The 16,815-nt window shown below is 34.4% G+C and overlaps 1 protein-coding gene across 1 annotated transcript in view; it reads right to left on the minus strand.

The window, feature by feature from the left end:
• Window positions 1-15,286, minus strand: part of LOC126829624 (cell adhesion molecule-related/down-regulated by oncogenes) — a 131,447-nt gene extending 116,161 nt beyond the window's left edge. Inside the window, exon 1 of the mRNA XM_050559598.2 lies at window positions 15,186-15,286. The gene's annotated coding sequence lies outside the window, so the exon portion shown is untranslated. The remainder of the gene's footprint in view (window positions 1-15,185) is intronic.
• Between the last annotated feature and the right edge of the window lie 1,529 nt (window positions 15,287-16,815).

Here is a 16,815-nt window from a genome sequence, read left to right on the forward strand (position 1 = left end):
TATGTCAACTTTGTTTTATTCTGGCTGAATGACTTGGTATCTTAATGGATTAAAAAATTATCCATTTTAAAGCTTTAATGAACAGAAAAGGTAGAAGTGTTGCTTTGGAAAAGTGGTTTCTTCAATGGAAATATTCATATCAGTAATTTATTTCTTTGAGATTTGTCTTTTCAGTTTATCTTTTCTTAAGATCCTTCATATAACAGAATGTATATTTATCTAAAGGAATATCAATGGGAATTCTTTTTACTGTTTACACAGAATACAATAATAAAACATTAACTATTAACATTATACCATTAATTTTAATCATGAATGTAAACTATTGTAAACAACAGCCTAAGCTACTACTATAATAAAGAATCTCATTTCAGCACTCACTTTCTGCAGCATACCAATTGATATGAGAAAGTGTTAGGTTTAGTAGGGACAAGACTACTGGTTGATGCCTCCACCAACCGTTAGCTGGTTAACTTACAGGGGGTCAGTGTTGATATCTTGTTGCCAAGGAAACAAGAACATTTCTAAATTTACTTCAGTTTGTTTGGGTTTGAGGTTATAGCCTTTCTGATCAATGATTTATTAGCCTGTAAAATATTAGTCAATGAAGATGTTTGATAATCATTAGCAAGGTTATGAATATTTACAATGGAATGTCAAAACCAGATTTCTCTGTTGCCTTTAGAAAAAAAAAACATTACAGTAATCTATTAATAGAAAAATGTATAATTCCAAATTTAAACTGAGATTATTTTTGTTTGGAAAAGAACAAGACTTCTAATGTCAAAAATTACAATGGCATGTCGTTGCCGATTCCATTAAAATACTTTGAAGCTCACTATTTACAAACTATTTTTTTGTTCTTAAATAAATATATTAATTCTATACAAGATGCTAAAAAATTAATCTAAATAAAGGAAACTCTCTAGATTAGAAATTAAAGATACATTATGGGAGATAAGATAAAGAGATGGCAGTTCTCGCTATAATAGTTAAAGTTAGGTTGCCAGGCAACGAAACATACGCCCACAGCAGCTATATCGTCCGGGCAGTCAACAAGAGTTGTCGCATATTTTTACTTTCTTCGGTAATGAAACATTTATAATACATTAAAATCTGATTAAGAGTAACAACTCATTAAGTAATTATCAGAAAACCATTAGAATTTGTTTGGTTTTTATAAAGTTCTGCGCCATGCTAACGTTTAGCATACGAAACTTTTAACATCATGGATTTAGCTGTTCAAGTCATAAAGATTCATTGAAAATCAATATACTTGTTCGTCTCAAGACCTTAAACACTGTGTATAAATTTAAAGTCGATCGGATATTAACTTTGACCTTTAGAGCGTCCACAAGATTTTTCAAAGTGATCAAGGGCCATAACTCTGGAAGTAATTATCGAAAATCGCTGAAAATGATTAGACTTCCTCGTCTCATGACCTTAAACACTGTGTATAAATTTAAAGTCAATCGGATATTAACTTTACCCTCTAGAGCGTCCACAAGATTTTTTGAAGTGATCAAGGGCCATAACTCTGGCAGTAATTATCGGAAATCGCTGAAAATCAATAGGCTTCTTCATCTTATGACCTTAAACACTGTGTATAAATTTAAAGTCAATCGGATAATAACTTTAGCCTCTAGAGCGTCCACAAGATTTTTTGAAGTGATCAAGGGCCATAACTCTGGCAGTTATTATCGGAAATCGCTGAAAATCAATAGGCTTCTTCGCCTCATGACCTTAAACCCTGTGTATAAATTTAAAGTCAACTGGATATTAACTTTAGCCTCTAGAGCGTCCACAAGATTTTTCAAAGTGATCAAGGGCTATAACTCTGGCAGTAATTATAGAAAATCGCTGAAAATCAATAGGCTTCTTCGTCTCATGGCCTTAAACACTGTATATAAATCTAAAGTCAATCGGATATTAACTTTAGCCTCTAGAGCGTCCACAAGCAATTGTGGACGCAGGACCGACGAACCGACGGACGGACAGACGGACGGACGGACAGGGGCGACGACAATATACGACCACATTACAATGTGGGCATATAAAAACTAGATAGTGTAAAGGTAATTTGCTGGAAATTTCAGTCAAATTGATCCTCTATGAGCTGAGAAAGAAGCGGGTGAAATTTTTGCTTAGTCTCGGTCATCATTACTAAAATCATTAATATAAACAGCATAGTCTCGATTATCCACTTTTTCTGATTTAATTATCAATAGTCGTTAGCGGCATATAGGAATCTAATCCAGCCAACATCGAAGGCTAGCCTTGACATTGACAGTTTATTATGGTTGGATAAGTTAATTAATGTCTATTTGATAATTTAGATAACATTTCAGGCCTAAAAAAAGACATGTAATAAGCAGATTTTGCTCTTGCATAATGCATGTTTAACCATAAAACCATCATAGAAGTTACCTATAAGACCTATACTGATTAGCTGGTGACCCAGTCTTATTTGATATGGGAGCCACAGTGGCTAAGTAGGTAGGACGCTAGCTCGCTAGCCTGGAGGTTGGGTGTTCGATCCCTGCATAGGCTGAGAAAGTTCATCAGGATTTTCCGACGTGGTTTCCCCTTGTTAAGGGTGTAGGATGGAGGGCCTGACAAGGACAGCTGTCTAGTCATTCGGATGGGTCAAAAACTGGGGTCCTGTGTATACATTGGCATGCACGTAAAAGATCCCTTGGCAGTTGGAATTCGATATAAGAGTAGGCCATAGTGCTACTGCCCGGGCAAAATTTCCCTTGTAGCACACTGTATGGCCAGTCGGAGCAAAACAGTATATGTTAACGCCCATTTCATTTAATTTCAATTTCATTTCACTTATTTAATATTGTAATATATTCCAGAGTAGTGTCAATCATAACGTACACCTCTCTCTCCCCCCCCTCCTCTATCATGTTCCTCTCTGCCACTTCCCCTACAGCAACAGACTCCTACATTTTTTCGGGGTTATTCTAGATTAATTGAAGGAGAGGTTAATAACTAGGGGGTTTAGACCTGAATATTGCAATGTTGAAAGATTTTGTCACCGGAGAGTTCATAAGATTCTTCAAAGTTCACAAAGGTCATAACTCTAATTAAAAGACATTGTTTAAAATCCAATAGTTCATTTAGGTCATTTTGGGCATAACGTATGGTACAATTCTAATTCTATTTCAATAATTTGCTTGCTTGTGGGAGGACATGGAGGTTTTTTTTCTTGGGGGGGGGGGGGTGTTAAAAATGCACATTTCAAGCAGATATAACAATAACTTTTGTCGATAGAGTGTTCACAATGTTAACAAGAGCTGGAGAGCCATTAAAGGAAATTATCAAAATTCAAAATAATTTTTTATTTCAGCAACAGAAAAGTAAATAGGGTTAGAAATATAAATTTTCAAAAAGATAGAAAACTGATTACGTTGGACCTTGAAAAACAAACAATTATAATATTTCTCTTGATTAAATAGATGAATATTATTAGAATTTGTATGATCAGTCAGTAATTATATAATAAAGAAAAAGCGTTTTTCCTAATGTACTTATGACTAAAGATCTAATCTAACATGATGCAGATATGATACAGCACTAAATCTGTAAAAGAATGTATAAAAGCAGGATCATATTAAGATGAGAGATTACTGTTTCAAAATCAACAATAATTTAATTCAAATAACGGGTGTGTCTACCATATCAAGCATGTCTTTGGACAAGCTATGATATCTTTAAATAACATTATTATGTGAAAAACACCTGGAGAAGATAAGATGAGGCAGTTTTAATATTCTTAACAGTTAGCTGATAATCTGCCTACCATCGTTCATTACACTAGGGGCTAATTTGTATTCCTTAACACCTTTGACCGACTAAGTTTAAAGGCAGCTTGTGAAAATAGTATTTTATTGTTCATAGACCAGATTTTCCGCCTACAGGTGTCACAAAATTCTACTTTGAAACAGGCAGTGACGGATCATGGCGAGGGCAGCAGAGGCAAATGCCTGGGGCCCGGGACCCAGTGGTTTTTATTACTTACTTTTAAATGTTTAAATAATTTAGCTCCTGTTTACCTCAGATCTTTTAGAACATTATACACCTGGCCGAACATTACATACATCAGATAAACTACTTTTAAAGCCCAAAACTGTTCAACTAGTCTCTTATGGCCGGCACTCTTTTTATGGAATAATCTACCATTTAGTTTAAGGTTTTGTACATCTCTATATTCTTTTTAAAAAAAACAACTTAAAGTTATACCAACACTTTCATGCACTACAAATAACAGCAAAATTCAAACACCAACAATTATGCAATTTCATATGAACTGGACCTCCAACATTCAGGACCCTAAGCCAGTCATTCCAACTACTGGTAATGTTTTATCAATGACAATGCCTTTTTACATGATCAAAATAGCTAATTACTTGTTAGGAGAAAGTGTTGACAAAAACAAAATGGTACTCATTCCAAGGCCTGGAATTGTTCAACATAATTTTCAGCAAATATACTCTTCAAAAAAGTAGGGGATATTCAGAAACTATACAAAACTGCAGAAATGCACTGCTGTTTTTATTAGAGGTAACCACTAACCAGTGTATGTTAATAACAGGCCAATTGCCTACACATGAACGTAAACAGTTCATATGGGCGGCTTATCTGACGGCCCCATTTCACTCGCAAAGAGATACACTGTCAAAAGTGAAAATGGACGTTTTTGATTTTTGTCTTAATAATGAGTAATTGCTCCACCGACATTCAGCAATTCGTTTGGCATGCTCATAATCAACCATCCAATCATGATTTGGGAAAATCTGATCCACTCCTCTTGCAGTGCCCCGTCAATTCTTGCAGTGTTGTCGGTTGACGTTGACGTCGACGATCAAATTAAACGTAACACACTAATGCAAAGATTCGCTAAACAGTATGCAAGAACCGATAGGAAAGCAAACATGGATAGGATAAACCAGCACGCGGCAGTTATCATCAACCCTTCCTTGTAGTGTCAAATTTGACAATGAAACCCTTCCACGTGTATGGCGCTATTGCGTGTCGCATGTGCAGCTCAGTGGTTCTGTTGGGGCGATAAGTTCTTCATCAGTGAACATACTCTCAAAGCATGTCAAGTGTTCATGACTATCTATCATATCGCAACCTGCATAGGTATTTGCATTTCAATATCCCCTACTTTTTTTTAAGGGTATATAATTGATATTTATCAGGGCCAGATCCAGACAGGGTCAGTTTTATGGGGGGTGGGTGGGGGGTGCCCTACCAAATGTAGTCCCCCAACTTTTTTTATAACAAAGTTTATTAATTATAAAATTAGTTTTCTTATTTGTTTTATTTTATACTGAGATGTAATGAAAACACACCACTTTTATACATTGATGTTTGTAAATCTTGTTTGAGACTTGAGAGATACACTTTATTAATCCTGTAATTCTGAATGTAACAACATCACATCAAAAAAATAACCTGTCAGAATGATCTTTTCACGATTGTGTAAATGCACAACAGATCAATTCTTTCGTAGGTAATGGGAGCATTTACAAGACACTTAAAACTGATCAACAATAACAACCCATAAAGAAAATATCCAAAATAATTAAAATTTGATTGGCTACTAGTTCTTCGTGGGTATAAATATCAAGTCAATTGGACCATAACTTTAGCCTCTAAAGCCAATAAAAAATTAAATACCACAGAAAGGAATGTTGGAAATAATTTTTAATGCAGATATGGCCTATAAAATGTGACTTTTAAAAAGCTAGGGTCAATGAGTACAACATTTTTAAGCATGCCAGGAACGGTTCTGGGAACATAATGGTTTAAAAAAGTAGTAGATTTGTGTCAAACATAAATGTTCTGAAGTGAGGTGGTCAAGAAACCCTTCTGAGAATAGCACAGTAAAATTTTGATAATGTGCACAGGACAGTATTAATTTTTACACAAACTCTTTCCCCCCATGAACTTGTTATACAAGCAATGTCGACTAATTATTACTGATACTGGTCTCTTTTTCTTCCATTGAATAAAGTGACGAGACAGCATCAAGTTGCTTGAAAAATACTAATTTCTTTATTATTTTCTTCTGTAATTCTTATTAAAGAAAATAAAAATGAGTTGACCAAATGGAAGCTGATTACCCGAATTTGTTTTCATCCAAGAGTTTTTCTGTAAAGAGTTCCACATTCAGCATGCTAGGAATAGTGGTTCTGAGAACAGTAACAGTTATTACATAGCAATGCAAACAGTGCAATTTCTTCAGTACTGAGAGTGGAGCACTGGCAAAATGAATTAAACATTATGTGAAGAATATAAAATCATAAGATAGGGTTCTATGTTTGACTAATTTAAAGAACACACATAAATTTAATGCAGATCGTAAGATAACTGTTACAGTTTGAGCATTCAAAAGTTTCTACAAAGTGAAACAAGGGCCATAACTCCAGAAGATATAAACGGCAATTTGTAAATTCTACAGGCTTCTCAATTTTACTAATTTAAATAATGCATAATATAATACAGATTGGATAGTCATTTGTTGTTCAAGCATTCACAAGGTTCTACAAAGTGAAACAAGGGCCATAACTCCAGACGTAATCATTGGAAATTGTAGAAATTTGATAGGCTTTTTCGTTTTACTATTTACTAATTCAAATAACACATACAAATTTAAAATAGATTGAATGATAATTTTTGTCATTAGAGCGTGCAACAAAGGCCATAGCTCCAGAAATTATTAACAGAAATAGTTGAAATAAAATAGTCTTCTTTGTCTCACCAATAAAAAAACATATAAATTTCAAAACAACCAGATGATAAATGTAAGTGTTCACAAGAAATTGGGGACAACGGGCGAACGGATGGCGGCAACGACAAAATACGACCACATTTTTATGTGGGCATATAAAAACTGTCTTTTGGCTATATAACAAGCAATGGTAATATCATCAAAAATATCCAAGTTAAAAGTTTCTCTGTGCCATATAGGTTACTAAGGGCAAATACTCAAGTAGCATTTTTCATCTCTCTAACACTAATGTATGTCCAAGATTTGTTCAGCAAACATAGTTAACAAAACACTGAATATCCCATTTCTTATAGGCAAACCTTGCTTTGAACCAATAAGGGTTACACTGTGAATAGAATAATGAAATTAGATACGCTCTCCACAAGCATTTCAAACAAATTGCAATGGATATATGGCTCATCTAGTGTTTCTATTAACTTCTGCGGCAAGATTGATAAAGTTATCTATAATAAATAGATTTAACAACAAGGTTGACTGGTACTCTTGAGATTTGGAATAATACTAAAACATATTACTTTAGTCAATGTGTAGTTTAATGTGACATGCAGATGGAGTATTAATACCCAGAACAAAGACTTCTAGAATACAAATGATGATTAATTACACTTGTCATACACATTTCAATCAGAGGTGTATCTGTGGAAAAAATCTCCACTGTCTATACATCTGATATCCATTTCGAAGAAAGCAGTGGACTATTAAAATAGGTCTGTCTGTCCGTCACACTTTTTGGGACATAATAACTCTGCTTCTTAATTGAGCAAGAGTTTTCAAACTTGGTGTAGGTGTTTATAATTTATAAGGGCAATGCCTTTACTGAGTCCAATGATGAGCATTTTCTGCTAAGGCTAAGCAAAGATATGCAATTTGATTGGTTAATGCTTTGGGGCATGATGACTAAGCTTTTAATTAAAGTCAGTGATGAAACTTGGTGCATTTCCTATAGTTTCATTACATCAATACCTTGATTAAGTTCGATAATGAACATTTTTGGCTAAGGTTAAGCAGAGGCAATTTGATTGGTTGATGCTTTGGGACATGATAACTTAACGGGAATTGCTGTAATTCAATAGGCTATTTTCTTTTACTAATCAAAATAATACATATAAATTTAAAACAGATCGGTTGACAAATTTTGTCAATAGAGAGTTCACACAGGGTTTACACAAGGTTCTACAAAGTGAAACAAGGACCATAATTCTAGAAGTAATTAATGAAAATTACTAAAGTAAACAACATATATCAATATCAAATTGATCAGATAAACAAATGTAGTCTGTAGTGATCACATGAAATTGTGGACGACGGACGGACAAAGGCGATGGCAATATACGACCACATTTCCATCTGGGCTTAAAAAAAAAAATACCAGCCAATTTCGTTAATCTTTTAACTAACATATTATGGCACTACATGAAAATTACAATTGCACTTTCCCAATACAATCGTGAGTGTTGCCCTACCTTGTGGCAAGCAGCTGATCGAAATTACATAGAAACATACATGTATATAACTACTTTCCACTACACTTAGTGGGTAGATTTTGTACTAACTTCCCCACTACTGGCAAAGTTGTGCAACTGATCATATGAATGGACCAAGGTTCAGTGTAGGCCTATACAATATATTCGTTTAAAGTCATTTGAGGGATCCTCTGCAGACGATATATATCAGACAATATACAACAGGATATGGTCAAAAGCCAGCGGCACAATATACAGGGTTCCCGCGGCTTCGTCAACCATTTTTTCAAGGATATTCAAAGATAAATATACGTCAAATTCAAGGATTTTCAAGGACATTTTTTAGCCTAAAGTTACAATTTTTCATCTTAAAAATAACCAAAACATTACCAACTATCGTTATAATCTCATATTTAAAAGGAATTGAAGACATTTGAAACAAAATTAAGGATCTCAACTGAAATTCAAGGATATTTTCCTATTTCTGCGAAATTCAAGGATATTCAAGACCTTGAAAATGAAATTTTAAATTTAAGGATATTCAAGGATTTTCAAGGACCGTGGGAACCCTGATTTGGCCCAGTTGCTGCAGAATAGTGTGTCATTAACCCACATTTAATTTCATTTTGATGTATCAGTTGTTTTGTGTTTGTTTTACTGTACAGTTTCCTGTACTATGCCAGAAATATTTCAGAAATATTTGTCCAAGTTAAAACTAAGTGTATTTTAAAATACATTTGAGGATTCTATCATTAAATTGTATCTTACTTATACAACATCCATATTTTCTTAAAATATATATCACTACATGTGCTGGGAGGGGTAGGGGGTAGATCTGGGCAGGTGGAAAGGACAGGAGTCAAAGAGTGCTAACAGATTAGTGAGCGCAATGCTTGACTTGCTCCAGGACAACTGTTCAACAATATCAGTTTTTTTCAGTAATGAACATAAATTCCTTTAACAAATTTTAATCTTGAAGTATGTTTGTTTACAAATCGTATGGTTGACAGATGAACTGTGACCAATTCTTATTTTCAGGCATATGATGCTTACAAGGCTATTTATGGCATTAAATAACTTTATTAGGGTTAAATAATTAACATTGCACTTCTTTTTCCTACATAACCCACTAATATAAGCAACCCTTGGCAGACTACATCTAACCTCGGCTGTATGATGAATTCCGCCACTGGAACTACTTTATCAGATAATTGTGACAAGTTGCTGTTTCTGTGGTTATAAAGAATAAAATCCACAAAATGGCATGGATTATAAACATGAAAATTAAATTCAATGGGGATAATAGAATGAGATTACAGTACATAGGAAATTACACAGTACCGGTAATCAAGAGTTGGGGCATAATTATTTTATACATAATCTTATAGATCATTAATATATATAGGTTAAATAGTTTTGTACTTAAGACAAACCCTTGCGTTACCTTTCGGAATTTATAAGCCATGACTACTATATAGTACAGTTCCCTCTAAGCTGTTCACAAGTTTTGCAACGAGAGCACAAAGAAAATGTGCACATATTATATATTATGTTATATGAAAAGGGCTAAATATATTTGTTAAGGCCAGCTCAATTTTCATCAAGGTCGGCGAGATAAATAAGGTTAGGGCACATGATTGTTGCCGAGATTGTAGGTCAGGGTTAGGGTAAGCATTAGGGCTAGGTTCAGGGTTAGGATTAGCCCTAGCCCTGTTTACATCTCATGACCTTTGACATACTTGAAGCTGATCTTATCAAATAGATAACCATATGAAAAGAATACTCTGGTTCTGATACCGAAACAACATATTTAAATCGGGCCACATAAACCATTTTACTTGCCAATACACTGTGCCAAAATTAACTTGAAACAAGTTTAACAATTATACAAATATCTTGCAGACATACTATTGTCACAGGAATACATGTACATGATTTATCCACACACTTGACTACCACAAATTAGACGAAACATCAGAAGATTTTAAACAGTATGGCAACTTCTCATACATAGAAATTACCAGATTTTCGCCAAATGGTGACCAAAAGAAGAGATTATATTTCTTATATTTATGTTCATGTATGGTATAACATAACTTGAGTCAACCCTGAGGCTTATGTCTTGTGGTTTATTCCCAAAATAAATAGATTAATTAATTGCACTATGGATTCTTTTCAGATGGTAATACCTACATTGTACATGTAATCAAGTAATCAATATCAACAGCTCCAAATTTCACAGTTTGTCATTTGAAAAGTAGAGACTGAACATAATCAAAAATGTACATGTATAACAAAATAAACATTAAATCCTGCAATCAGTCCTCCTTTCACCAAACACATACATTACAAACATGAACAATATCAATAAAAAAAACCATAAAAATCCACAACTTCATATCAATGTTTTTTCACCAAAATCCTTTTATGAATTTGTTTTAGGTGTGGACCAGCTCAAGATATTTTACACAGCATTATAATAATGGTAGGCCTATATCTGTATACCAGTAATGACACCAATCCTTCTTGCATCTTTGGAGCAATATGGCTGTGATTTTACATATCCCAGAGTCTTTTTTTTTTTTAGGATATCTATCATTATATCAATAACAAGCAAGTGGTGAACTCTTGACGTGGGTATGTTTAGGCATGGTATAAAATTCCATTCTAGACCATAATAATGTGTTTACACTACTCCGGATGTTCGAGATTTTGACCAGGTTGATCATATCAGCTTATATTCAGTTAGGTTTACATTGTTGAAATTGATCAGTAAGATAAAAGTTCTGATATTTTCAACTGACACTATGGCACTATATCTTTATACATGCTTGGTATTCAATCATTAAAATATAATATTCATATTCCAAAGTTATAGCTAACAGCCATTTAAACAAACAGATCCACGGTTGTACGAAACAAAATGTTCATGAATTAGCCCAAACATAAACTTTTGATACAATTAATTTAGTGATATTCATTTCAAGGAACAGTCGAAATAACAAAAGATTGTAACAAACTGATACAAGAAACCTAATCTCTAAAGCTAAAAATCAATTCATTTCACAAAAATTTACACTGAACTCTAAGAACCCGCATAATATTCTTCCTAAAGGTGATGCAAAATGTTTTTGAACAGTATGAAAACTTTATCTCTAGACAACACATTAAAAACAAAAAGCAAACAGTGAGGCTGATGTCTCCCCGTGAAATCCCAAAATAATAGATGACATATACTAATTAATTGCACATTTATCTTTTTCAAAAGTATTGAACAATCAAACTGATTATCTATACTTAGTCTCAGCATAAAATGTTCACGGTCAAACTCGGTCAACGTGGTGAAGTACCTGGTTGTGATCCTACGCACCAAGTTTCATCACTCTCCATCAGTTAAAATCAAAGTTATCAAAGCATCAACCAATGAAATTGCTTAGCTCTGCTTAGCTTTTGTGGGAAATGTTTTCATTGAACTCAGTCAAGACATTCATCTAATTGACGTCTACATCATGCTTAAACATGACTTGTTATGTTCCATAGTTTTGACCAATCAAATTGTTTATCGCTAATTAGGCTAAGCAGAATATCCTCATCATCGAACTTAGTCAAAGTATTGATATAATGAATCTATACTTAAAGTTTTCTTGCTCTCACCCAATTAGAACCAAAGCTATCGTGTTCCATGGTCCCATCCAATCAAATTGCTTATCTCTGCTTAGCTTAAGTGGAAAATGTGCATGATCAAACTCTGTCAAGGCATTCACCTATGACACCTACACCAAGTTTGAACATTCTACCTCAATGCTCAGCTTTCAAATAGCCTGTCACTTTCTGAACCTTTAGAAGAATCCAAATTTTCAGTAATTTCACCTTGAAAGATAATGATATCAATTGCTCCTAAATCATGTACCGTATACTTGATCTAAACCCATCTGGCTACTGAAATATACCGGTAATAAAGGTGGGCCTATTAAACAACAAAAGTGTCATATTCATTAAAAGTGTCATTTCCCAAAGATGTCTTTCATCTCTAAATTTCTGGAAAAGTAGCTGCTTATCAACTGAAAATCCACTTCAGTGAAAATAATCATATATAGATCTTGGCACAGTACACAAACAATACTTGTACATGTGGGTAAATTGATGGTATCTCAAATCTCTTACTATTTGGTATCCAAGAAAACGTTCTGGAATAGTTTAGCTCCTATCCGATAAATCAAACCCAGTCAGTAGCCATTGGTGACAACCAATCTTCATCATGTTCTCTTGCATTTTTTGTTCCTCAAGGCCTAGATAACAAACCTTATCTCTCCACCCTCTGTGTTTCGAGATAAGAAATGGTGCTATTGACGTCAATGTAGCACATGCGGGAGCGATTCGCACCGGGCATTTGTAAACAAAATTGACAATATTTTTAATCAAAACAACGATTCATTATTGTTATTTATAATATTTCTGCCACACCCAACTACAATTAAGCATATAATCCTACCTGAAGCGGGTACAAATCCCCTCTTTTTAAATTAAAACAACAGTAGATTGCTTTTTCCGACATTTTAAATTTACGTCTGTAACACATAAAGGCGGGGCCTCGTGTGCAATAGCCAATCAAAGTACTAATCTGATCAGAGTTGCGCAGTAGTAATACGCCGTAATTATGAATGTCCGAATCAATTTTGATAAAAATATCACTTGATTTACTTTATTGTCAATATTTGCTGATAAATGAATGTTGTTTCAGTAGATTGGACTGCATATGTGTAATAAGTACTAATAGTATAAAATTAACTTATTTTTAAGATGGTACATGCATTAATAAAGAAATTGAGTTTGCCACTTGGAACTAAAGGCATCCAATCGTAGCTAAAAACAAGCACATCAGTATATATCTCAGTGTTTTTAGTTACGTTCTCGTAGCTACTCAAGGCCTTGTGTTAGGTCCAATGTTATTTACTGCATATACTACCCCAATTGACGACAATGTTCGAAAACATGATATTCAGTTCTATTTATGATTAAAGATAGGATGCCAGGCAACGAATCATACACCTACAGCTGAATTGTAGGTTGAACTATTATATTACAGTTTTAAAGTAGCTAAGTCTCTAACTCAATATTATCCAAAATCTTCAACATTGAAAACACGAATTATTTGTCAATTTAAATCAACATTGATGCTGTGATCTTACCGGAAAAAGAAGGGCTTCTGATATCCAATATTTATGACAAAATAAACATGTTACCATTGGTAGACGAATCGTGTACCACAATGCGTTTAAGCCCCAGTTCTAGCAAAAGACTCGAGGCACGAGGCTAGACATATTCCACCAAACCAAATGGCGTATGTAGACTGGAATAACCAGACGCTAGAAATTTGCATTCAATTGAGACTGCTGGCTTATTTCGCAAAACATAACTGATTTGAAATTAGAGTAAAAACGGAAACCATTGAATGTAAATCAGTTTATATACATTCATATTACAGTATTATATGAGTTGCGACCCACTTTGTCAATTTCTAGGTCCCAAATGTTAGCGATTTAGCTCCTTTAATGTCAATAACAGCCAAATCAATAAAAACAGACCTGCATAATGAATGCATTTGGATCTTTGGAATGTATTTTTAAGAATTGAGAGTGCAAGTGTAGAACCATACAGTTTTCGACTGGGTGTAGGACACATTTCCTGGACTTTTAGAACTTGGAACTTTGTATCCATCGACCATCAAAAACTCACCTGAAAAGGAATGGCTTTTCCAATTGAAAGATTTTTTTTTTAGTAAATGTTATTTTTCTGCATAGTAACAAAGGACAAAAAAGACAAGTTGAATTTGTTTAGGGAGGAGAGGGAGACCCAGACTCATGGTAAAAACCAAACCTGTCACTGAAGTTGTAAATAGGTCTTATCCTTTATAACTTAGCCACCTTGTATAAATCTATATCAGGTACTGTGCAGCATAAAGACTGGTGAGAGATGTGTGTTGGTACAGTACTCAGTTCCCCCCCCCCCCCAACTCTCCTGGCTTCAACATCCCAATTTAATGTACCAAACAAACCATCCAGAAATACAGAAAAATATAAGAGAAGAATGTAACGGAGTCAACTTGTTATTGAAAGTATCAGATAATATACAAGATGGTGCTTTCCCTAAGATCACCCTAGTACAGTAGCCTAAACTTACACCCTATAATGGTAGCCTACTGATAATAAACCCCTATCCATGTTTATAATACAAAGCGTGGTTTATGTCATGTAGAGTACGGATGAATAGTGTGGAAATTAATGAAATTATTATTAATTAATAAAGTTACACTGTATCTGACAACGATATTATAAGTATTGATCTATGGGTGTATAGTATACAGTTAATCAATTGTATTGTTATTCTATCTAACCTCCTCCTACGGATTATATTATGAACAAATTCTAGTTTTATGTTATAAGTAAGAAATGGGGATATTTTTTCATGCTATCTCTAGCCACAGTGCATTTTACGTTGGGACAGAAGAAAGAATGAAGGTTATCTAGTGTGTCAAGAAAGATAAGACAATGATGGCACCATAATTGCTTCAGCAGACATCCCCTACATCTGACAGAAGATAACAAAACAACCCAACTTTAGCATCATGATATTCGTATTTACATGCAACACACAGTGCAGTCCCATTGACCAGTCGTGTGTAGGAAAGATTTTCTCCAAAATAACCACCTAAAACTACCATAAATCCTTCGTAAAGTAACTTTTATTGAGGTGGAAACTGTTACAAACTCATAGAAGTCAGGCTTTCCGCCATGTTTGTTTCTTATTTACGTTCGAGTACTGACGGTAGAGAGTATAGAACATTATCACAGCACGCAGACAGCAAATAAAGAATTTTAAACTCTTGTAGAAAATGACTGATAAATAACTACACTCACCTAATTTCTTCACGGAATTTTTACTTTTAAAACATCTCACATGGATAATCCGTAAAAACATCTAAACATCCACAAAATAACTTGTACCTCATTCATGTTTCAATACTCGCACGCTGACGAGGTCAGAGGACATACATATGCAAATAGATCTTCTCAACTCTGACCCAGTAGTTCAGTTACATGGCTGGTGCTTTGTGTTCTATTTTTACGAAACCGCGCGAAATTACAAAGCATTTTGTTATATATGGGGCTGGAGGGGGTATACTCATAGGCGTAGGAGCCGGGGGGCAGGGGGGGGGGGGCATTTGCCCCCCAAAAAAATTATTTTCGGGCAATGAAAAATTCGACGACCTTTTTTTTCTATTAATTTAACGTTTAGAGAAAAAATATAACTAACTTATTTCTATGAGATCCACACTGTCCGAAAAGTATTTTCTCGTCTTTTTCTTGTCCACTGCATGCCCGAAAATAAGCCCGAAGCTCTCTTATGATAGGTATGCCCGAAAAAACGGTATTGATTTCGGGCAATTTTCTCTTATGCCCCCCTGAATTACTTTGAGCTCCTACGCCTGTGGGTATACTAATGCGTAGATAGATAGATACATAATATAAGATATCATATAGCTGAAGATAAGTTTTCTATACCGCACTGGAAAGATTTTAAGATACGTAACACATGCCATGTGATGTGGGGTGCCTGTCATAGGAAGTTTCTGATATTTTGCGGTCTAGTTTATTCAACTCCTGTGACTGAATTTGGTGGCATCAGCGCGGACGTTACCTTTACTCTTCTAAGCGCAACGTAACTCGAACGCGGTTGTTGTTAAATGTGTGGTTAATATACGAAAGAATTAAAAAAAACCTTCAACCTCAAACTTACCACTCAGGCTTGGGTTAAAGTATTCAAATCTGGTTATTGCAGGTCTTTCTTTAGGCCTTAAATGTTATATATAAATTATTATGTGTGGTTTAATGGTCCTGAGCGAGACATTAAGTAATATATTGAAACAACACGAGGGACGTCAACCCAGGGCTGCTGTTTCAATATATTACGCAATGTCTTAAGCTCGGGACCATTAAACAACTTAAAATACAGACATTCGCACGTGCTTTGCAATGAAATACGTAACGCAGGTCCAAAATTCCAACTAGTATAAATAATGGTAAGCCAACATCAAAGGATGACGTGCACATCTGTATTTTAAAGACATTATTAATATGACAGGACCATAATCAACTCTCATCGGATGTTCCGACTTTAAGTAGATTAGAACGGTTCAGTCATTTAATGACCAGCAGTACCGTGGTTACCATAATAAACAATCAATTCACACATATTGTCAAAACTACAAACAGTCATAACTAGGCTCAGAATAAAGTAATTTGAATGAAATTTTCAATATATTCATTTCGTATTATCTATTATTGAACTACAAGTATTATAGCAAGAACCACCAGCTTTTTATCTAAATATTACATAATGTATCTCTAAATGAAATTAAAACTTTCCAAAATATAAAAAAATCAACCAAATATTGGCTTAAAAACATACCATGACAATTGATTGTCCCAAAAATTAAATAATAAAGGTACAGTTGGAACTTCTTTAAATAAAGACATAATATGCAAA

Source organism: Patella vulgata, chromosome 8 (assembly GCF_932274485.2).
Source record: "Patella vulgata chromosome 8, xgPatVulg1.2, whole genome shotgun sequence".
In the NCBI taxonomy this organism is placed as follows: Eukaryota; Metazoa; Mollusca; class Gastropoda; family Patellidae; genus Patella; species Patella vulgata.